Here is a 21,704-nt window from a genome sequence, read left to right on the forward strand (position 1 = left end):
AATGGTTTGAGTACCTCGTTCATGAGTCGCATAAAGGTACTCGGAGCATTGGTTAATCCGAATGGTATGACAGTCCACTTGTATAACCCATGTCTAGTCTTGAACACGGTTTTCTACTTATCCCTTTCTCTCATTCGCATTTGGTGATAACCACTCCTCAAGTCGATCTTAGAAAAGGTTTTGGATCCATGTAACTCATCAAGCATGTCGTCAAGCCTTGGAATAGGAAAACGATACTTGATAGTTATGTTGTTCTTGGCTTGACTATCAGCGCACATTCGCCACGTCCCATCCTTCCTTTGAGCAAATAGAGTAGGGACGGCACATGGAATTAGGTTTTCATGAACATAGCCTCGATCCATTAGCTCCTCCATTTGTCGTTGCAACTCTTTTGTTTCCAATGGGTTGCATCGATAGGCCGCTTTGTTCGGTAACGAGGCTTCGGGAATGAGATCAATTTGGCGTTTGATCCCTCTAATAGTTGGTAAACCAGCGGGTAGGTTCTTGGGAAAGACATCCCCGAATTCCTCATCCGAGTTTGGTACAAGATTAGGATTGTCTTGAGTTGCATCGTCATAACTTGTATGATCACTTTCTTCCATGTGAGTTTCGTCATAAACTTCTTCCAATTCTTCATCAAAAACAATTGGTAGATTTTGATCAAATAAAGAAGTACCTCTTGTATGAGGTTCATACAAGTTGGAAAATATGTCATCTTCGATCACATCTTTAATTTGATCATCATCACTCAATGGCTCCATAATCTCGCCTTTTTCTCTTTCTTCGAGTTTGAACACATCACCCAATCGTTCCTCCTCATCAAACAACTCATCCCGACAAGCAACAACATCTCTCGAGGTAATCAATCGTTTATTTGGACACGTGATTTGATAATGCCCAAACCCTGGATACTTTAAACATCGTGCTTTGGAGAGACTTGTTTCCTGAGAATCGGACGTTCTTGCCGTGGAACTAGGGGTGGCAGCCGACTTGGGTTCACTAACACTACTTGTCGGACTCCCTTGTTTGAGATTGGCGATCTTACGATAAGTCGTAAGCGTATAAGTTGCTGGAACATATTTCTTACGCAACTTGCATTTAAGAGAATCCCAAGATGATAATTTCTTTTTTCCAGCGCGAGCACGCCTTGCTTTCAAATTCTCGTACCATAGTGAAGCCCCTCCACTAAGTCTTCGAATAGCGTACTTGAAGCATTTCGCGTCATCCAGACCTTTGAAATCAAACATTCGTTCGATTTGTCTCTCCCAATCGAGATAATCCTCGGGGTCCGTGCCTCCCGTGAACTCGGGTAGTTCACTGACCTTGAACTCTTCAGCGGCTCGTTCTCGTCTCGGCATCCACTTGGGATCGTTTTCTTGTAAATTCTTTAAAGCCTTTTGAAGATTCTTGAGAAAGTTGGGATCGTCGAAATTCATTTTTAATGTTGATTGCTTGAAATTTCGAAACTCCTTTCTTTTTTTTTTTTTGATGGTGAACAGTACCGTGAACAGTACTGGACGTGAACAGTAATTTTTTTTTTTTTGGTGAATAAATCAAGACCCCTGGATCGTCTCGATTAATGGAAATCAAGAGCCGAAGCTCTGATACCACAATTGATGTGAATCGCAAGCGGAAGTCTTAACTTTTACTAGCAAATAGACGAAGGATCCGAATGCACTAGGTGCAATCCGATCAATCCGATCAATCCGTATATTCGTAGCGAGATATGAATGAAAAGAAGGGATATTTGTCATAGCTAGACCTATAGCTACGCCAATGGGTGAATTGTTTGATACTCGTCAAACAATCCGACTTAAACTTAGGATCACGTCCCTCGTTCAAGCAAGGTGCGAAATCGCGTTTCGACCTCTTAAGCCAAACCACTCGTGTAACAACACAAGAAGACAAGACAAGTTTTAGAGAATACTCTCAAGTTTTTACTTCAAAATTGGATGATAAACAAATGAGGACTACAAGCCTTATATAGGCCGAAATCCTTGGTGCCCAAGGCTAGTCTTTAATGCCTTGTTGTGAATTCTAGGCTATGTGGAAGAACTAGGCAAGACTAAACCAAAAACTAGGTAAGACCTTTGTAAAAACTAGGCTATGACAAAAACTAGGTGAGCTTATTCAATGCATTTGGTCTAGCCCATTTTCAAGGTTCATCCTTGCTCCACACGGTTCTACCCGTCCCATTGGCGGGTGATCATGCACTTTTCTCGACTCTTATTCGAACCGATCCATGCTTGGTGACTCGGGTTGTCTTGGTTGCTTGTTTCGAGAATTATTTCATCAAGATGATTCGTATTCACATCAATCAATTGATGTGAATCGCAAGCGGAAGTCTTAACTTGTACTAGCAAATAGACGAAGGATCCGAATGCACTAGGTGCAACCCGATCAATCCGTATATTCATAGCGAGATTTGAATGAAAAGAAGGGATATTTGTCGTAGCTAGACCTATAGCTACGCCAATGGATGAATTGTTTGATACTCGTCAAACAATCCGACTTAAACTTAGGATCACGTCCCTCGTTCAAGCAAGGTGCGAAATCGCGTTTCGACCTCTTAAGCCAAACCACTCGTGTAACAACACAAGAAGACAAGACAAGTTTTAGAGAATACTCTCAAGAGTTTACTTCAAAATTGGATGATAAACAAATGAGGACTACAAGCCTTATATAGGCCGAAATCCTTGGTGCCCAAGGCTAGTCTTTAATGCCTTGTTGTATGGGAGCAGATGAGGGTGTTGGTGGTGTCGCAGGCCAGGATGCAGCAGGAGCAGGCACATCAGGTGGTGATGGTCGTGACGAGGTGATGGATGATCAGGATGCGGAGTGATGACACTCCTTTCTTTTATATATCGTTTCATGGATTTGTAGTGGATAGTACTTGTTTTATTTGATACTTTACTAGACCTTGGTGTGTATGTCTGCCATAAGGCCGTATTTTGGATACTATTAGACTGTGTTTGCAGGATTTTGAGCCGGGGATTTTTTGAGTTTGACTTGGCGTTTTAGAGGGGATTTTCAACCTGTGGCTACTCGATCGAGTGTCCCTCACTCGATCGAGTAACTAAAGGGGTGATGTTTGGAGGGTGATCGAGTAGCTGATGAACTCGATCGAGTAAGCCCAGCTCGATCGAGTGCCTAACCAACTCGATCGAGTAGCACTGTTACAACTACTTTTTGTTTTAAACTTGGTTAAATCATCATATCTTTAGGTGTTGTTTTATTATTTCTTGTCGTGGGTGCCTTATATAATTGTTTAGCCTCAACGGTGGTTATATTATTGTGTGTGGTCGTTCGACATATATAATTTTCAAAACTATGCATATAAATTAAGATGATAAAGTATGTTGTTTCAGGTTATGTGAGGTTCAATGGTTGCACATATGTACATATCTATCATGTGAGTCATGTTCACGTAATGTCAAGAAAGTGTCATGGCTGTTATGAGTCGAACATGCATATTGTTGGTTATTTGTAAACCTTTTGGTGGTATTTATATAATTTTGTATTGTATATCAAGCAACCTTCGAGATGTAGTGTACAATGATTATAATGTTGGTGCATAATTGGTGTGATGATATAACAATTAATAGATGACTTGGGTGCTAGTTGGTAATGGTATATCTTGTGGTGTGAGACACGATTTCCGTGATTTTAAATTTATGCGAGTTAATTTGTGTAATGTCAAAAGTATGAGTCATGGTTGCCTTGTGGTTGTGAGAAATGTCAGTATGGTATAATATGTATCGGTTTGAGGGACGGGAAAGTTGTTTGATGGTGAACTTGGGGGACGAAGTTCCTTTTAAGAGAGGAAGAGTAATGTTACAAAGGAAAAATGACGTGATTATAACAATTTTACAGTATTTTTTGTGGTATTTTGGAGTATGTAAATGATTGTTTGGATAGTTTTATAGGGGTTATTGTGTAATTGAGTAAGAGTTTATAATTGTTAGCATGTTGTATACTTTATTTTCAGTAATTATTCGTTGTGTTGGCTTGAGAATTAGATGTTATTAGCAATAGGGGAGTTGTCTTTAGTAGAATTGTTGTGTGGTTAAGGTGATAGGGTGGAATGAATCGTGTATTGTGGTGAATTTATGGTGGGACCGTTGTTTTGTATATTTTGTAATTGGTAACTATTGACGAGTGATGACCAAAAGTATAGTCTAATAATTATGTTGGTGTACGTTTGGATGATATTGTGTGGTAAGTGTAAGTGATAGTCGAGTTAGTCGTTCTTGTGGTTAGTATGTGTTCAGTGATTCAAAAAGAAAGTTAATGATTCGTTGAGACTCGTGTTGTTTATTGTGTGTTAAGGTGGATGATGATGATGCCTGATGAACATACGTAGGGGGATGGTATTTCTAAACAGATATGTTGACCTGTCCCGGGTAAACGGTGGTGATGACCTTATTTTCTTTGTCGTGTGTCGCGGGAGAGGATGAGTCGAACTTCGGGGACAAAGTTCTTTTTAAGGGGGGAAGACGGTAATACTCGTCCTTCTAGGGACCCGTTGACTGACCTTAGACACTGGTCTTGACCTTGGGAAACCTTATGGTTTACATCTTGTGGGGATGTAAGCTATGTTCTACGTGGGACTCGATCTAGCTAAGGCTACTCGATCGAGTAGCTTGAGAGCTCGATCGAGTAGGTGTCACTCGATCGAGTAAGTTAGTTACTCGATCGAGTAGCGGGTTTGCAGCGGGGAACTATAAATCGTGTTTAGTGAAATCTTAAATCATTTCCGCACCTCTTTTCTTAAACCTAGATGCCGTCTCTCCTTCTCCCTTTCACCATAATTCCTTCCTTTGAGGTCCTTGAGGATGCTTATTCCATGGGTATGGGTTGCTTGAGTCGTGTAGCGGTCTTGACGCAGGATAGCTATGCGTAGGTATGTCATTGTCATCATCATTGTCGTTGTTGTTTCCAGTAAGGTTAGTAATGGTAGTGATAAATGTTTGTACTATTTGTATAGGTGTGTTGCGTGGTTGATTGGTATCATGTGATCAGACTCGGATTCGCTGCGGTTGGCTAGAGGTAGGTTCGCCTACTTAGTACTCTTGGTTGTCTAGAGTGTCTTTTTATGTGGTTTGGTTGTAGTGTCGGTGTGGTTGATTGATTGTGATAACTGGTTGGTGTTGCGTTGTTTCATTTATCGTTGTTGTGGTGCAGCTGATTGTGATTGTTTGTCTATGGTTCTCGAGGTGCGTCCTCGGCTAAGTGGAGTCACTTGCGGGAGTGGCTTCACGCCCGTTGTTCACCCTCCATGGAACCCGCCACAGGAGGGGATGTGCACATTAATGGACATGGGTTTATCGCTCGGTATGATGAGCGGGGATTTGGTGGGTACGGCTGCGGTCCCCCACTGGCAGGGCTAGTCCAGTGGACAGTTGGTGATGGTGATTGGTTGGAGGAGATGTGATATGTGTATCTTCTGTTGTGCCTGTGTTGTGTCTGTGGTTGTTGGTGTGTTTCTTCAGTCACTGACCTTGTGTGGTTTTGTCTTGTTATCTATTTCTGTTGTGTCTGGCGTGATCCCTTATAGTGAGCAGTTAGTCATAGCAGGTTGTGATCTGGACCTTAGCTGGGTGATTGGCGGGATGAGTCTTTCACGAGTAACGACAGAAGTAGTTCACATAGTGTATTTGAGTTGTATCTTTTGTATATCAGTAGTTTTGTTAATCACTTGTAATATAACTTAATTGTTCTTTTATCGACATTTGATTATTACTATCTTCGAGTAACCGAGATGGTGACACCCTTATATGCTAGGGAAGGTCTTGTTAAGGCTCCCAAGTATATGAGGGTGTCACAGTCCAGACTGGACGATTGGTCGAATTGGTTGGGTTAAACCTAAGAAGGATGGATAAAATGACCGAAGAAGGTCGAGTAATAAAAACTGACAACTGTCTCATATAAACTATTCCCTAAACTTGTTCAACTATCACCCTACGTAACGCTAGACATAGTCTAAGTGTATCATCCCCAGCGGAGTCGCCAAACTGTGGACAAAGCCACACGCGCCGCGCGCACCCGCGCTTTGGTTTCGAGGCGGCGGCACTTCTCCCACGGAACGCTAGCGTGAGCCAAAGCACGTTATGGGTCGTTACCGATTTATAAGGCATTGAAACCGGTGAAAGGTTTGACAAGCCTGCATTTGTGGAGTTGCCACCAATTTTTATGGAAAATTGGAAGCGTTCGAATACTTCGCGTCATGTCAAGACACAAAGTAGTAACATGAACACTAAGAACTCGTTACCCTTAGCATTCTATGTCTAGAATGACTCTCGTGATGCCAATGAACACGGCTGTCACAGAGATCTTGAGTAAGGGGTGATGGTACGTATTAGGAAGATCTTTATTTGAACACCTAATCCCGCCCGCCTCGATAGAGGCCTCTACTAATGATCAGGGAAATTGTTTATATTCAATATGTTGTCAATTGTATGCATGCAATGCAATAAACACGGATTAATCCTTGCATGTGAGATTAGACTATGTCGATGGACAAGCAATTTAGTACTCAATTGGGTCGAAGTTAGAAGTTAGATTAATTACATGTCAATATAACAAGGAAATATCATACAAGAACAATATGAGATAAATAAATACAATAAATAAGTTACAATCAATTACAATGGATTACTTGAATTTAAGTTATAAATATGCTCAAAACAGGATTTAAAAAGAAAAAAAAAATTAAAATATGAAAATATGTCGAATTATAAGCGACAATACGAAAATAGTCTATTAGAAACCTAATTAGAAGCCTATGTCAAGATGAGAAAGAGTTCATAGGCAGAAATAAGCTCAGAACAAGCGCTGCAATAATTGCGTCCTCCATAAGAGGCGCGTCACCTGTTGCGACTGTTCTCGAGCTGAGTTCTGACTGTGAAAGTCAGACCCGCGGGTTAGTTGTCGTTCGTTGGTTAATTTATGTCGATTGTTGATATATGACTCGAACAGAAGTGATTTAGTCAGATTATGCATACTAATATCGCCATAAGTCAGATTAAAGAACAAGACTATAAATTATTACGGCGATTAACATAATTATAATAAGTCGGTTTTACAAAGAGGTTAAAACTTCGAACTTAAAAACGAAATTAAAGTAACAAAACCGGGAAAATAAAAAGACTATGTACAAAAGACGAATTATAAAGACTCGACATGGGAAAGAACATATAAAATCCGCGTTTAAATAAGATGACAAAAACCAGCAAATATTGATTATAAGAGATTTAGGCCAAAAAAAGGGTTGAAAAAGATTTAAAAACTAATTTGAAAATTATTAGACGAAATAAGAAGAAGAAAACGAAGAAAGAAAATAAAAGACGAAAGAAGCAAAAACCCGAGAAAGAAGAAGAAGTGCAGCAACTGAAGGCAGCCTCTGAAAGAAGCGCAGCAGATGCTGCGGCCTTTCCAGAAGGCGCATCAGTTGATGTGATTCTTCCCCACGTCGTTTCTCTGTTGTTTCCGTCAAAGGGTTTAAAAAAGTGATTTTAAAAGACGACTTGAGCATATAAATGATATAAACCCTTACATATGTTATATATACAAAAACAAAAGAAATAAAATTGGGATTTACACCCTTAGACTTACATGTTTGAAGAAACGAGATTGATTAAGTTGTTGTTTAGTGATTGCTCGACTCGATGTATGAAAGAAAGTGCCCTTAAAAAAAGATTTAAAATAGATTAATTAGGTGGAGTTGGTCAAATTGGCCGATTTATGCAACGTGACTAGTACTCAGAATGATCTTACGTGGTCGCATAGAGAAATAACGTAGGCGTCGAAAAGTAATAGCGCGGTCTTAGAATGCAAAGGGAGAAGAGAAGAGGTGGACACTCGCGTAAAAAATATGTGAGGCGGAGACGTCTATTTATACTAATCACGTGAAGGAATTTAGGAAAAAATCGAATTAGGAAAGAAATCCAGAAAGATTCTACAAATTAGGGGAAAATTAGCCCTGGAAGAGGCGTAGCAGGAACTGCGACCCTTCCAAGAGACGCAGCTCCTGCTGCGTTTTGTCTTGGGTGGTTTCTGTTGGAGTTAGTGTTTTCCACAATAGTGCGTTTACATAATAAATCTCATTAAAGGAATATCATCAGATATTTAATTATTTGATCCTCGTCAGTTGATTAACGTAAATCGATAACGGTTGGCTGACTAGAGTTTGACGTTATTGTCGTGAGATGGCGGTGATCAACTGACCCCTTTCAGTCACACCTAAAGGAACGAACCCCAATTGACAACTAATTAATTATATGGGATACAATTTATTTAGTCCCTTGATTTGTAGACTAAAAGGTTAGTCGATTATTTTAGAGATATTTCGAGTTGCGAACTTGAAGCATGATAGTTATTTTTTAATTATGCGATAATTGAATAATAAATTATGGGAGACGGGTTTTAGTTAATTAATTGTTAATTCACTAAAATTGTACTAATTGATTAATGTGATTAATATTAGTACATATATAATATGTGTAGCGGTACACGTATATTTACGGAGTGATTTGGACGAAATTAATTGGAAGTATTTAAACATGAAACGATGTTTAAATAAAATTTACACGTATTTGTGCGACAAATATAAGAACCAAAATGGACCCGTAAATGGGACATTGGACCGTGTAAATGAAGTTAGTGGATGATCATAATCATTTGACTTTTACTTGTTTTTCTTCCATAAGTGTCATATGATCATTGTGCATGTCATAATGTTTTTAGATAAAAATTGAAACAAGTCCACTCCTACACATTACCCCTCCCACCCGGTTTTCCTCCTCTATTAAGACCAATTTTTGTTCATTTTTGCAAGCTAGCTCATTGATGTGTTTTGCATGTGAACAAAAACTACTTATCTCTCTAAAATAATTATCCATCCTTTACTAAGTCGTTAGTAAACTAAAATAAATAATTACTAAGAGTGTTAGTAATATTTACATATTATCAAGGGAATTATTCTAACTAGTTACTAGTAAATACTTGTTAGATTAATTGGGTTGAGTTCTTGGGTGCACATTGTTAGGAGATCTTCTATTTGAAGATTTGTTAGGAGGATCATCCTTTTGTTTTAAGCTCAAGAACAATCAAGGTATGAGATCTTGATTGTGCCCATATTACCATAATAATCTATGTAAGGAAATTGCTTTTCCTTAACTTTCATTTTTATGCTTTTATATTTGCATGCATGTTACATAGATCACCAAAATGATAAATTATGAGATAATTTAATTTTTATTAGAGAGTCTAATATGGATCTATGATCTTTTAAGTGGTATCAGAGCTTAGGCTTGTAATTTGCATGTTGATTTTAAGCATATTAATGAATTATGAGATAATTTATAAAAACTCAAAAATTGTGTTAGATGAGGTTTTAGCACGAAATTTTTGGTACATGCATACCTACTGATCTCAAAATATTTGTGGTAAAGGTTGGTGATTTATGAAGTTATTTTGCTATTTTTAATGATTTTTGGTAGAAAACCGAGTCAAAATGCCGTATTTTAGTTAAAAATTGATTAAAAATAGTTAAAGGTTGATTCGGTCCATGGAATTTTTATGGTATTTCATACATGTTTTTTACTGATTGTATGCAAAAGGTTGAAGGTTGGTTTTAATGTTTTGCATGTTTATTGATTTTATGAGATAAAAGTCGATAAAAGTGAAATAAATTAATCATAATTTTGAAACAATTGATTCTGCCCTTGATAAATTTATGTACATTTTATAATATTATTTAAATGTTAAAAATTAATTTTAAAATGTTTTTTCACCTTGTTTTGAAGTTTATTGGTTTTAGTGGTTAAAAACCGATAAATATCGATCTTTTTTTCATAAATTTTATCCGGATTTTTGGAGCAATTTTTATGACATTTTGGTGTTCTTGGGAGTGTTCCAGAATACTCAAAAGTTTTTTTTCAATTTTTTGGGTAATGTTTCAATTATTTTGGATTTTTACTTAAAAATTATGATTTTACCGATTAAATTAGCAAAATATCACCAAATCAAACTAATTATTCATCATAAAATTAGTGAGGAATAAGTTTGAGGTCCAAAACAGTTTGGACAATTAGTTTGGACTTAAATGAGATTTAAGAGTTGATTATTGATTTTTACATGTTAAAAATCGAGTAAATCCACAAACACCGAGATGGATACCAACGATTGATATATAGGGCGATTTTGGCATCATTTTACAGCATTTTAAGCATATTTATTTAATTTGAATGAATGATTTTCATTTATTTAAAGTATTTATCTTGTTGTACCTAGTATTGCCTAGTTTAATTTTAATCGTTAGTACCCGAAATGAATGGGAATAGCGATTTGTTTGTAATTAAATACGATCTCGTATCGTCGGTTTGTAATTAATTAATAGTTTTATTTATTTTATTAATTAATGTATAATAGGAATAGCTATGTAATTCAATTGTAATAGTTGTTCTTACCGGCGTTTCCAAAAGACGGATTACATCGAGACGGAGTCTATTTTTGGAAGATGTTCCAAATCCCACAAGAAGGAGCCACTTTTGGAATGAACAGGCAAGGGACCAAGGAGTTGGTTTCCGAAATGTAATAGACTAGTTTTTATTAACAAGGTGGCCATACTAGGATTTATTCATATGCTTACTTGTTTGCTTGTTTTCATTTTCGCGCATGCCAAAATCGCCATTCACATGCATTTTATTTTCGCGGTTGTCAATTCACGTCATTTACATTCACCGACTTAGTTCACTTATAGAGAATTTATGAATAAATTGACAAGATCTCTCACATAAATAAAATTGAGATTAGCCTTACCAATTAGTAACACCTATGAATCTCTTGTTCATTAGAGCCACGCTCGCCCAAGCGGGGTGTTCTCTTTTTACCTTGGGTAAGTAGGGTGGTAAACGGTTATCACACGCTAAAATTGGCTGGACTCAACGGGATATAAGACGGTCTTGTGTTCCGGGGCTAGTAGATGGATTTAAGGAAATTCGTCGACCAAGAGTTCTAGAGGTAGAATTAGTCAACGTGACTTACCGAATTTACACAATTATGAGATGTTTCGCCCAAGCGATTCTCATTTTTGTTTAATATTTGGGTCTTGGAATCATTTATATAATTTAGTGGGAGATCATTATATAAATGCTAAAACTTGTTAAACATGTTTTCACAAGTGTTTTAAAACAATGAATGTTAATATTTTCTTTTTGTTGTAGCATTTTAATTCGCAATGGCAACTTCATCAACTCCATCGACTACCTAACTAGGTAAAGATTCATGGCTAAGGTCCGTAATGGACAAATGTATCTTAAAAGATGACAGTAGTAACTTTCTTGAATGGGAATCCAACATCAAAAGTGCCGCGTTGTCCGACAATGTGCTCACTTACTTGACCGAAGCTCCTCCCATCGAGCCCGGTCCAAGGGCTTCATCGGCGGTGCGGACCGCCTATGATGACCATGTGAGGATGTCGAATGATATCAAGAATGTGTTGATATGGTCGATGTCTCCAAAGCTCAAGCTATCATGCATTTATTTAAATGCGTACGAGATATTCACTCGTATGATTACTATGTTTTCACAAACACCTAAAGTCCGTCAATACGATGCGGCGGCACGATTCTTTGAAGCTAAGCTTGAGAGGGGCCAAAAGGTTGGTCCCCATGTACTCAAAATGGTCGAATATGTCGACATCCTAGAGCGTCTAGGGTGTAACATTCCTAAGACTCTTGTGGTGGATCGAATCCTCCACTCACCTCCCACCAAGTTTGCCCACTGTAGGGTAAACTACAACATGAATGGCATGGATAAGAGTTATCATGAAATTCATGCACTCCTCACCCAAGCGGAGAGGGATATGGAAGCTAGTGGGAGTGACAAAGGGGATGTTTTAACCATAAAGTTAAAGAACATGTATGTCCCTTGGAGTTAAGAAAGGAAAAGGGAAGGAAAAGTCCCAATTCAAGAAATCGTCAAAGAAACATGACAAGGGAAAGGGGAAGGCCGTTGTGAATGGCAATCCCAAGGCAAAAAGTGTAAAACTCTCCGAGGCCGAATGTTTCCATTGTAATGGGAAGGGGCATTATAGGAGGAGTTGTCCCAAATACTTGGAGGATCTCAAGGAAGGGCGTGTGACACCTATTGGTATGATTTCCTATCTCTATGTGATATACGTTAATTATGCTTGCACTTCCACTTGGGTACTTGATACCGGATGTAGCTCTCACCTTTGTAATCATTTGCAGGGTTTAAGGGACGTGCGAGCACTAGTAAAAGGTGATGTGGATCTCCGCATGAGTAATGGAGCTAGAGTAGCGGCCGTTTCTGTGGGGACCTATGTGCTCACGTTAGCTAGTGGTCTAGAGTTGTATTTAAATAAGTGCTATTTTGTACCAACTTTAACCAAGAACATCATCTCCATTTCCTCGTTAGACGCGGAAGGCTTTTGTTTTATGATTAAGGACAATAGTTGTACTTTTTCATTAAATGATGTGGTTTATGGCAAGGCCATTTCAATTGGAGGCATTTATGTTTTAAATGATGTTAATAACGTTTATCATGTGGAAACTAAAAAGCTCAAAACGGGTGATCCAAACGAATCCTACCTTTGGCATTGTCGTTTAGGCCACATAAACGAAAGACGGATTAAGAGACTTGCTTCATCAAATGTGCTCAAACCATTTAGTTTCGAATCTTATGGTACATGCGAGTCTTGCCTTTTAGGCAAGATGACTCGTGCACCTTTTGCGGGAAAAAGGACACGAGCTAGTGAGGTTTTGGCTCTCATACATACGGATGTGTGTGGACCATTAAACATCACCGCTAGAGGAGGTTTTCACTACTTCATTACTTTTACTGATGACTTAAGTAGATATGGGTATGTCTACTTAATGAAGAACAAGAGTAAAGCTTTTGACAAGTTCAAAGAGTTTCAAAATGAAGTAGAGAACCAATTGGATAAAAAGATTAAGACCCTACGGTCCGATCGTGGTGGTGAGTATCTAAATATTGAATTTGATTCACACCTAAAAGATTGTGGTATAGTATCACAATGGACTCCTCCTGGCACACCACAATTAAATGGTGTGGTTGAAAGGAGAAACCGAACTTTACTAGATATGGTTCGGTCTATGATGAGTCTAACTGAGCTTCCTAGTTCATTTTGGGGTTTTGCTCTCTTGTCTACAATATTTTCACTAAATCGAAGCCCGACTAAAGCGGCCGATAAGACTCCATATGAGATATGGACAGGGAAAGTCCCTCATTTGTTATTCATGCGTATTTGGGGTTGCGAAGCGTACGTCAAGATCAAGTCTGACAATAAGCTTGCATCCATGTCTGACAAATGTCTTTTTGTAGGATATCCAAGGGAAACACGTGGCTATTACTTCTACAATAAACATGAGAACAAGGTGTTTGTGGCTCGTGATGTTGTCTTCCTAGAAAAGGAGTTTATGTCTAGGAGACAGAGTGGGAGAAAATTTGAACTTGAAGAAGTTCGAGAGCCACAAACCGAGAATGAGGTAGAGGAGAATGTGGAGGATAGCATTCCCTCTTTCTCTGAAACGGTAATTGTTCCTAGAAAGTCAAGTTGAATTTCTAATCCACCTGATCGCTACCTTGGTAACATCGAAGAGGATGGTGTTTTGTTACTTTTGGAAAGTGATGAACCCACTACCTACAAATCGGCCATGTCTAGTCCCGACTCCTCCCTTTGGCTAGAAGCCATGCGATCCGAAATGGATTCCATGTACGAGAACCAAGTATGGGACTTGGTGGATTTACCTGAGGGAGTGCGACCCCTTCAGTGTAAATGGATATATAAAATTAAGCTCGGCATGGATAAACATGTAGATGTTTACAAAGCTAGATTAGTGGCAAAAGGTTTCACCCAAGTTTATGGTCTACACTAAGACGAAACCTTCGCTCCAGTCGCTATGCTTCGGTCCATTAGGATAATCTTAGCGGTTGCCACATTTCATGATTATGAGATTTGGCAAATGGATGTCAAAACTGCCTTCTTGAATGGGATTCTAGAAGAAGAGCTGTACATGATACAACCTGAAGGTTTTGTGGATACATCTAACCCTAAGAAGGTATGTAAGCTCAAGAAGTCCATCTATGGTCTTAAGCAAGCATCTCGGAGTTGGAATCATCGCTTTGATCATGTTATTAAACAATACGGTTTCACTAAAAGTGTGGAAGAACCGTGTTTATACATGAAGTTTAGTGGGAGTAAGGTTGCATTCCGTGTCCTATATGTGGATGACATATTGCTCATCGGGAAAGGAGTCGCTAGGGAAACACTTCCAGATGAAGGACTTGGGAGAGGCACAATGAATATTGGGTATCCGGATCTATAGGGATAAGTCCAAGAGGATACTAGCATTGAGTCAAGAAGCTTATATTGACAAAGTTCTTGACCGGTTCAATATGAAAGACTCCAAGAGAGGATTTCTACCTATAGGCCAAGGGATTACTTTGAGTAAGTCACAGTATCCCTCCACCCCTAAGGAAATTGAACAAATGAAGACCGTCCCTTATGCTTCCGCTGTTGGGTCTATCATGTATGCTATGATTTGTACTCGTCCCGACGTTGCGTATGCCTTGAGCATGACAAGTCGTTATCAAGGCAAGCCTGGTGAGAGTCAATGGATAGCCGTAAAGAACATCCTTAAGTACTTGAGAAGGACTAAGGATTCGTTCTTAGTGTTTGGAGGAGAAACTGAGTTGCGTGTAAGAGGTTACACGGACGCAAGTTTCTAAACCGATCGGGATGACATGAAATCCCAATCCGGCTATGTGTTTATGCTAAATGGAGGAGCTGTTTCTTTGGAAGAGCTTCAAGCAAAGCGTTCATGCGGATTCTACAACAGAGGCCGAGTACCTTGCAGCGCCCGAGGTCGCGAAGGAAGCTGTTTCGATTAGGCAATTCATGGAGGGGCTAGGAGTAGTCCATTCCGCCAAAGATCCTATCACTCTATATTGTGATAACAGTGGAGCCATTTTTCAAGCCAAAGAGTCGAAGTCTAGTAACAAATCTAGACACATTGAAAGGAAATACCATGTAATTAGAGATTATGTGGAAAGGAAGAAAATTAACATTTGTAAGGTTGGGACAGATGATAATATTGCTGATCCTTTAACCAAGCCTTTATCAAAGGCTAAGCATGATGGTCATGTCGTCGCAATGGGATTGAGATGAGTACCAGATTTTCTTTAGATTATGGATATGTAATAATTGGATAGTGTATCTCTTATTATATATATGATAATCACATTCATTGTTTTCGCATTCATTCTTTTATGAATCTTATATTTAGTGTGACTAAATTTTAAATACCTTGTTTATCTGAATAAGTTGTGGAGACAATGTTGAACAATATTCAAGTGAATAAGATGAACATTGTATTTTGTCCCTAGTCACTTAATGAGGTGAAATCTCGGAGTGACTAGATTGTAAGTCGATTGATGGTTGTTCAACACCATCAGGTCATACGTGATGACTAGTCGATTACATAGGTAGAGTGTGTGACACTTTGCCGGACAGTGACCATTTAGAGAGTCCCTAAGTTCGATTATAGACGCCTGGGCGTGGCGGGGAAATCTAAGATGTTTTAATGAGTCGATTCTTTTGACTGGAGACTATTATCTGAGCAAGTGCAGTTTCCGAGTGACTTTGGTTTTTGTCCTAGGTCGTGCCGTGAAAGGAGGCCAAAAGGGCATTTACTAGGTCATGGTGATCTGTATTGTGCAATAGGATAGATAGGGCATACAAGAATTGTTCACCCACGTTGGGTAACTATATCTCAAGGCCACTCGAGGAGTTAATGACTACAAATGTGTGGCCACGCTCGGAAGTAATCTGTGAGAGATTTTTCCGGTCAGGTAGTCACACTCCCGATCGAGAAAACCACTCGCGATATGTTTATTTTCAAGTGCGACCTGAAAGACACCTTGCATTGAGTGGGAGATTAAAACGGACAAGAGAATTGGTAGCGCACACCTTGTGTTGGACAAGTGGGAGATTGTTGGAGTTAGTGTCCTCCATAATAGTGCGTTTACATAATAAATCTCATTAAAGGAATATCATCAGATATTTAATTATTTGATCCTCGTCAGTTGATTAACGTAAATCGATAACGGTTGGCTGACTAGAGTTTGATGTTATTGTCGTGAGACGGCGGTGATCAACTGACCCCTTTCGGTCACACCTAAAGGAACGGACCCGAATTGACAACTAATTAATTGTATGAGATACAATTTATTTGGTCCCTTGATTTGTAGACTAAAAGGTTAGTCGATTATTTTAGAGAGATTTCGAGTTGCGAACTTGAAGCATGACAGTTATTTTTTAATTATGCGATAATTGAATAATAAATTATGGGAGACGAGTTTTAGTTAATTAATTGTTAATTCACTAAAATTGTACTAATTGATTAATGTAATTAATATTAGTACATAAATAATATGTGTAGCGGTACACGTATATTTACGGAGTGATTTGGACGAAATTAATTGGAAACATTTAAACATGAAACGATGTTTAAATAAATTTACACGTATTTCTGCGACAAATATAAGAACCAAATTGGACCCGTAAATGGGACATTGAACCGTGTAAATGAAGTTAGTGGATGATCATAATCATTTCATTTTTACTTGTTTTTCTTCCATAAGTGCACTACTACAAATCCAGGCAACTACAACGCCCCATTAACAACGAGTATTCACGAAAATCACAATAGACGTTGTAGAATGTATGGCGCGAATTTTACTAAAATGAATTACAACGGGTATGGTTATAAAAACCGTTGTTATTATTTTTAACAACGGGTTACACATACACAACCGTTGTTACTAATGTGGCGCAAAATTGACGCAAAGTTAGTGAAAAGTAATCACAACGGTTGCTATCGGAACCCGTTGTTAAAACTTCTTTGACAACGGTTGTTGTTTAATAACCGTTGTCAATACCTTCCATACTATAAACCACACAAACACAAGTCTGCTGCAGCCACAAAACACAAACCTTAATACACAAACACAAACCCAGCAGCCAAACACAAACACAAAACACACACTTTCTCATCGTCTCTTTCTCTCTTTCTCATCGTCGCTTTATCTTCTCGCCGTCACTGTTGATTTCATCGTCTCTTTACGTACGTTCTGTAATTATCAGGTTTGTTTCATCGTCATTATTTTATTTTTCTAATTATTTCATTTCCATGTCATAATGTTTTTAGACAAAAATTGAAACAAGTCCACTCCTACACACTACCCCTCCCACCCTGTTTTCCTCCTCTATTAAGACCAATTTTTGTTCATTTTTGCAAGCTAGCTCATTGATGTGTTTTGCATGTGAACAAAAACTACTTATCTCTCTAAAATAATTATCCATCCTTTACTAAGTTGTTAGTAAACTAAAATAAATAATTACTAAGAGTGTTAGTAATATTTACATATTATCAAGGGAATTATTCTAACTAGTTACTAGTAAATACTTGTTAGATTAATTGGGTTGAGTTCTTGGGTGCACATTATTAGGAGATCTTCTATTTGAAGATTTGTTAGGAGGATCATCCTTTTGTTTTAAGCTCAAGAACAATCAAGGTAGAAGATTCTGATTGTGCCCATATTACCATAATAATCTATGTAAGGAAATTGTTTTTTTCCTTAACTTTCATTTTTATACTTTTATATTTGTATGCATGTTACATAGATAACCAAAATGATAAATTATGAGATAATTTAATTTTTATTAGAGAGTCTAATATAGATCTATGATCTTTCAATTTCCTCCTCAGCAAGAAAGAATTCCGCGGTTTAAAATAGGAATTAGGGAAGATGTATGCTTCCTTATTCCACAAAGAAGATATTTTCGTGATTTAAATCATAAAAGATAAAAATTAGGAATAAACACTCTAGGAAATTCTAGAACATTCTGACTCGGTTTAAGACGGTTTTTGACTCGAACTCCAAATATACTCTAATTACTATCAAAATGACCGTATCAGCGCGTAGATGACGACCATGAGGTTGACTCGACTGTTTGAGCTTATCACTTATTAACGAACATATGAAATGTCAAAAATCGCTCTGCGTGATAAACATGTGGCCCAATCATCACTAGGTGGTTGGCGGAAGGTGTAGAAATGAGGTGTCTGCACTAATAAGCATTTGTGGGACAAATGTCAAAAATCAAACTTGACCATATTGTCACATGTTGGACGGCTAAGTTTGCTTAGGCACAATGATGATTGATGTTTTCTAAATGCACACTCCACCAAGTGATACTGACTACTCCTACATGCTTTAATCATTACAAATTTCTAACTTACTCTACCTATTTGTATGTGATTATTTTAAGAGCAAAAATCACCCACTTGGAGTGTGTGTGTCATGTAAATGCTCCATATAAGGGCAATGTTGTTCTCATTTTACACTAATCTTTTCTCACATGCAATCTATCTCAACACTTTACATAAACTAATATTCGCCATGTATTACTAAGGTAGTAATATTCATAATATTAAGGGTACATTTGTTTAATTATCTAGTTAATAATTATAGTAATTTTTGGGTGTAATCATGGGTGCAACTTAGAGGAGGACTTCTAGTTTGGAGTCTTGATGATTGGAGGATCATCCTATTTTAATTAGCTCAAGAACAACAAAGGAAGGAGTCCTTTATTGTGCTCAAAATTTCGGTCATACCTACAATGTAAGGAAATTTCAATTTCTTCTCTTTTATCTAGCTTATCTTTTCACATGCATGTTAATAAGACCATCTTAAATAAAGTTAAGAAGTAACTTGGAATGAACTTAGAGGAGTCTAACTAGGGTCTTATTCCTAACATAAACTGGGCCAGACTCTCGGGATGAACGTTTCCCGATTCGACAAACGATAGCATCCGAGACTCAAAATATGGCCCGCACAACATGACCAAAGGCCGAGTAACCTCAAATTTGGAAACATGGTCCACAAAATCTGGCCAAAGGCCCAAAAAGAGGCGGATAGAGAAACAGATAAACAAATCTCGGCAGAACGGCACGAGAGAGGCGTAAACAAGTCAAGCAACAAAGTATAGCATAATGACATTTCCACGAGAATACAACTCAACACATGTAATGGTTCAAGATAGATAATTCATACGTAAAATGTGATGAGTAAATGAAAATGAGCAAGTCATAATTCGTATATGAAATATACCACGTCATTTCATACTTTAATAACATGAATAAACATTATATTTCATCTTTACATGTTACTTGAACAAAGTGTAAACAAACGATAACAAATGAATTCTGTTATATAAAACACGAGGCAAACATTAACAAACCAAAACCCAAGTCATACATACGTATTAGAACCAAGGTTAAGAAGCATAGGAAGCTAATCATGCAAAACAACTTATACAAACCTTTAACTTAACCAAGTAGATAACCACTTGAAGGGAAAACAACCTTAAAATAAATGCTGAACACAATGAGCTAAAGCTCAAACTTTAAAGCATTTAAAAAGACACTTTTCAAAAAATTTGTCAAAGATGAGCTTCGGCTCATTTGCGCCAGAATTTAAATATCACTCTCATAAGGGAGATATTCAACAACCACACCACCATCTTTGCCAAAGTTGCTTAAACATCATTGTTAAACACAAAATCAACCTCCAAGTTTCAATTATACAATAAAAACAATAATCAACAACATACAACTCTTATAAATTATCCCACTTTCATAAATAAGACTTAATAAGGTAAACCCAACATAAAGATTTCATTTTTTTTCATTCAAAAGCTTAGATCTCAACATACCCAAATACTAAATCACCATTTAATACATATTTCACAACAACAATACTAACAACTTCATCATTTACAATATTAATCCAACATATAATCTCATGACATGATTAAACATGTCAACTAAGCATGATTAAGATGGATTTTTCTCTGATTAACATATGTAAACAACCCATTTCATCCAATTGAACAAGCATGTGACAAAAGACTAAAAATTCCTCAAACAACCATACCACGGTTTCACACACCGATTTATTCAACAATGAACAAGTGAAACATGTAAAGATTCATACTTTAACAAACACAAGAGTAAACTACAACATATAAACACATAAAATTGACATAATGTCAAGTAACCTATCACCGTTACCTTATTTGTTCTTCAATCCTCAAGAGTGTCGTAAATATGTAAGAATCTTCCTCCGAGTCTCCAAGTCCTTCTCCTAAACATAAGAAAACACAAATTTAGACTAAGAATCGAAATTCCCATAAGATGGATCATTTCGAAATTCCTACAAGAGGGTATCTTTCTTACCTAGAAAAATGGAGGACGGAAATGGGAAGAATTTGGCGTAAAAAATCAACGAAATTGGTTGAGAAACGAGTAAGATATGATGAATCTAGTTTTAGAGAGAAATGTGTAACAATGGTGTTTGTTGAAGGCGGAAATTTCAGAAAATAGAAGGGAAGAAGATGATATGTAATGGGTGGAAATAAGTAGGGAGAGGTTAGGAGTAGTGAGGAAATAAGCACATTAGTAAACTAGACCCAACAAGTGAAAAGAAACAGTTTTCACTAAAAACACGTCTCATAGCTAACAATACGACTATGCTTATCATAATAATTATTATTATACGTATAGGCTATATTTTTATAAAAATAAGCTTTAAAATATAATTATTTTAAATAAAAGGATATAATTGTTTTAAAGCCGTAACGAAAAACGCGAGTGTTACACCAATACTTGTCGCATAATAATTGAGGAAACAAGTAGTCTTATTCTTTAAGGTCAACACAAGAGAAATGTTTGTATGGTTGATTTAAATACAATTCCTATTAACTCTTTTACTTGCATGAAAGTAACACTTGATGATCCTTGTTTGTGGCACAAACGGTTTGCTCACATAAGCAACCCTATATTAAACAAACTCAAAAGATAGGACTTAGTGGAAGGTTTACCAAGAATCAAGTTTGATCAAGAAAAGCTATGTGACACATGTGCTCGTTGCAAACATGTAAGGTCACCGTTCAAACGCAAGAGAGTAGTAAGCACAAACGAACCACTAGAACTCGTGCATATGGATCTATGTGGCTCGATGAAGGTAAGAATTAAAGGCGGATGCAGGTATGTTTTCGTTCTGGTTGATGATTATTCAAGGTATGTATGGCTTATCTTTTTAAATTCCAAAGATGAAACTTTCGACGAATTTGTGGTACTAATGAATTTCGCCCGGAATAAATAGAAATCAAAATTGTTTTCTAGTAGTACCGACCATGGCACCGAATTTGATAATCAAGCATTTATAGAATTCTGTAGGAAAACTGGCGTTGGGCATAACTTCTCAGCACCACGAACTCCCCAACAGAACGGTGTTGTGGAACGAATGAATAGAATACTAGAGGACATGACAAGTACTATGCTTTTGTGTAGTGGTCTTCCTCGTAATTTTTGGGCAGAAGCTGTTAGTAGTGCTTGCTATGTGTATAGTCGTGCTATGATTAGACCTATTTTAAAGAAAATTCCTTATGAACTCCTTAGAGGTCGCATACCTAATATATCCCATCTACGTTGCTTTGGGGGTAAGTGCTTTGTTCATAATGATAAGGTTAAAGTCGTATCACCTATATCAAAATAAACCTAATATACTACTAGCTAATAGCTAGTTGTAAG

Source organism: Silene latifolia, chromosome 3, assembly GCF_048544455.1.
Source record: "Silene latifolia isolate original U9 population chromosome 3, ASM4854445v1, whole genome shotgun sequence".
Classification (NCBI taxonomy): Eukaryota; Viridiplantae; Streptophyta; class Magnoliopsida; order Caryophyllales; family Caryophyllaceae; genus Silene; species Silene latifolia.